The sequence below is a fragment of the Lactuca saligna genome, chromosome 4 (assembly GCF_052625555.1).
Source record: "Lactuca saligna cultivar CGN05327 chromosome 4, ASM5262555v1, whole genome shotgun sequence".
NCBI lineage: Eukaryota > Viridiplantae > Streptophyta > Magnoliopsida > Asterales > Asteraceae > Lactuca > Lactuca saligna.
In genome coordinates, this window is record NC_136420.1 from 28176089 (window position 1) to 28179915 (window position 3827).

Sequence of the window (3827 nt, forward strand, 5' to 3'; positions counted from 1 at the left end):
AGTATAAGGAAACTTTTGTTTGAATCACAATTGTAAATAAGTTTGAAAAGTAATATACAGAGTAAAATGTACAGAGAAATAAGGAGTTTTAAACACATAAAGTGTTTATGAAAGACATTTGAAGGAAACTGTTTAGTAAAACGGCTAATGAGTAGCCAATCATTTGAATGTTGCTTATTAATCACATGCGATTGATATAATATTTAGCATAATTCTACTTGTATCCTCCCCCATAAAACATTTAAAATAGTTTAAAACATTGGTTAAGTAGTATGAACTCACCTGTAGTGAGTGGTTCTGATGAAAATGTCGGATCAGTTGCTAAGTATCAAATGGTGACTTAAGTACACACGCGAATCCTATTTAGCATATATTGGCACACATATATGAATATAATTAGTGTGATGAACAACTAATTAATGAATTGGGACCACCTTAGCGACTAGTGAACACTTATATTGAAGTGTTACAACCATAGATGATTGTACGAAGGGTTAAAAGGCTATACAAGACGGTGTATGGCCAAAACACATACTATATGTGTGTGTGCGGCCAGGTGTGCGGCCTAGTGTGCTGCCAGCACATGTGTGCGGCCCTGTGTGCGGCCATGTGTGCTGCCAGATGGTGTGTGCTGCCATGTGTGCGGCCAGATGGTGTTCTTGGTGTTCTTGGTACCTTGTATGAAGATCTTCTAGGAGAATGGATGATACTTGAGAGGATTTCGTGTTCTATGCTTGAAGAAGTGAAGGAAGTGTTCAAAAATGACTAAGTGTGGTATATATAAGTGGAGTGTGCGGTTGGGAAGGGTGTGAGGCCGCAAACACATGTGGTGGCCGCACACTCAAGTGTGTGGCCGCACACTCCATGTGTTGGAGTGTTTGGCCTCTTTTTGATTCCTACACTTTGAGTTAACCCATTTCCACACTCCAACCCTGATTATAACACGTTTAGAACGCTCCAATAGACCCTAAATGGTACTACAAGATAGAAAAACGAGTCTATTATTGATAAGAAATGAAGAATGCAAGCTAGAAATTTTCGGGTTGTCACAATTAGCATGAGTGTCATCTTCGTGGTTGACATCCAGCCACTCAGGAGCTCTTGGGATGGGCTCGGGGCGCGTGGAATGGAATCTACAAAAATATTCTTTGGTAGACACCATCGAGTCTGAGTGATGTCCTGTTGGATTAGGAGGGAAGTAACATCCCCAGTAGGAACTTGGAAATGAGGGTTACCCTACACCAACCATGTAATACTACCATCACTTTCTCTATAGAAGAAATATGAGGCTACAAGAACATTGGATGTCATGATATTAGAGCCTTGTGTGATTTTCTCTAGATTTCGGTGCTTGCTCTCAAAAAGCTCAGCACAAGTAAGGCGGGTGGCAAGATAAGTGATAATCCCACCACAAGGGATAGGGTCGGGATCACTAGTGGAGACCTTGAGAAGTTTAGAAGCAAGGAAGGTGCTAAAATGTGGTCTCTTCTGGTTAATGACCATGCACCAAATAATTTGTAGCTCCTCTTACCGGCTCTACTAACGTCTTCTTGAGGGAAGACAATATTAGCAATAATTTAGGGAACCACCCTTAAGACTGGATGATGAGAATAAATCTTGAATGATCAACAGATTCAAACAGGTAAATTAATCAAGAACACAACATGAAGATCAAATATATCGAATGATTAATAAATCACATCCTTAGAAGAGTTCGATTAAGAACTGCTACTGTAAATTCATTTAGGGTTTACTAAAGCGATGATTACAAGATACGGTGCATGCATTCACCTTAAATAGTAAAACCCTAATAATAAATAAGCGAGTGGACAGGCCCAAACCGGCTACAAAAAGGACTAAACTAAAAACCCACAATGATGTAATACTTAAGCCCCAACAATCTCCCCCTTTGCGTCAATTGAGGCAGGAGACCTTCACTGTGGAGTTCGCTTCTGCACTTCAAAAAGTTTCGGAATGATGCTGAGCAATGCCTTGGGAACCTGGATATACCACAGGATCATATCGGATAAACTCTTCTTATTCCCTTTATGATTCCCTTTTGCATTTGTCTACAAACTCCAAGATATATTGCGTGCACGAGGTGGTGTAAAGATCTTATCAACGAGATAAAAGCAAACTTTATGAAAATCAGCATCAATTCACTGTTTCGTTTGAAATGCCAAGCACCAGCCATCCTTTCGTATCTACCCTGGCTTCATTTTATCAAATTCTTTAAGAGCTTCTTTGGGGAAAACAGATGGCCTCTTTTGCAGAACGGGTGCTATCTCAACAACCATTTTGCCAATCTCTTGAATGTACGAAATTAATATTTGTTTGAGATGAGCAACAACAGGTTCATACTTCTATTCTTCCTTGAGCAGCATGTTGAACAATAGAATCCAATCATACGAGTTCATGCAGGGTAGATTAGCAACTATGAATTCGCATACATGACTTGTAGAACCTTTAGCAACCTTAAAGCGAGCATTCAGGAAGCTATCAGTTTCGATTGGACCTAAAACCTTCAGAACATTTATCTTCTTTGCACTCTAGGTTTCATATTGTGGCTTCATGTGCTTAAAGTAGAACGAGAAGAAAAAATGGTCTGCACCGCTGTCTGTTAGAGGAATGTTTGCAACTTTAACAAAGCTACAAAACTTAAAGGCTTTCGATGTTATTGGTAGATCAAGGTGTGAATCATGTGTGTTCTACAAATTGAAGGAAACAACAGGATCTAACCAATATACAGCCTCGCTCATGATTCGCTCCATATTCCACAATGGAAATAAAAGCTTTCGGCTTTCCAATGTGACTTGAGTGTAACAGCCCGGAATTTCAGGTATTGCTTTAAAACTATTTTTGGGGCATTTTAGGAGGGGACTCGGCGAGTTGGTTCCTGACTCGCCGAGTAGGACCACAGGCTTGGTCGCGGGTTCGCGACTGGACTCGACGAGTCCAGATATGGACTCGGCGAGTCGACGCTGTTCAGCAGAAACCCTAGCCGTCTGGTTTGGATCATATATAACGCCTCTTAGGCCGTCATTGTCCGTTTTTGCTTACTAAGAAGAACCCTAGAACGATTGTGTGCATCTGGAGCAAGGATTGAAGACCATTGTTGGGTTTGGAAGAGTTGTGTGCAAGGAAGAGGAAGGTTAAGCTAAAGGAACAGCAAGAGAATCACGTTCTGAGGATTGGGGACACAGAAAGTGCATCAATCAGGTAATATCTCGGATTTCGTTCTTCTGTGATTGATGTGTATATGAAGTTAGGGTTTATAGAACCCATTTGATTATTAGATGGATTATTATGTTGTTACCCAAGTGTTTATACCCCAGTAATAGGATGTTTAGAGGTCCAGATAGTCCCATGAGTGTGTATTTCGGGACCATACGTGTTTTAGGAAGCAGTTGATCGACTGCATGGCATTGACTCGCCGAGTCGGATGAGCAGACTCGGCGAGTAGCTTGAAGATTCACTGGGACTCGCCGAGTTGTTCTTCAGACTCGGTGAGTGGAGTCGGGGTGGCCCCGCGATTCTTCCACGAGGACCTCGTCGAGTCAAGAGGGATACTCGACGAGTAGAAAGGGGAACAACAGGGAAAATTGGGGAGGACGTCTAGACTCGCCGAGTCACCTTTGCACTCGACGAGTCCGGTCAAGTTGACCGTTGACCAGAGTTGACCTGCATGTAAATTCTTAGGGTCAGTTGTCTTGAATGATAAGAGTATTAATAAGGGTATATGGTATTATAGAAAGTCTGCAGATCGGCGGATCGAGTGCGAGTAGTTTCAAGAGTTGATAGCTTACATTACCACGAGGTGAGTCTTC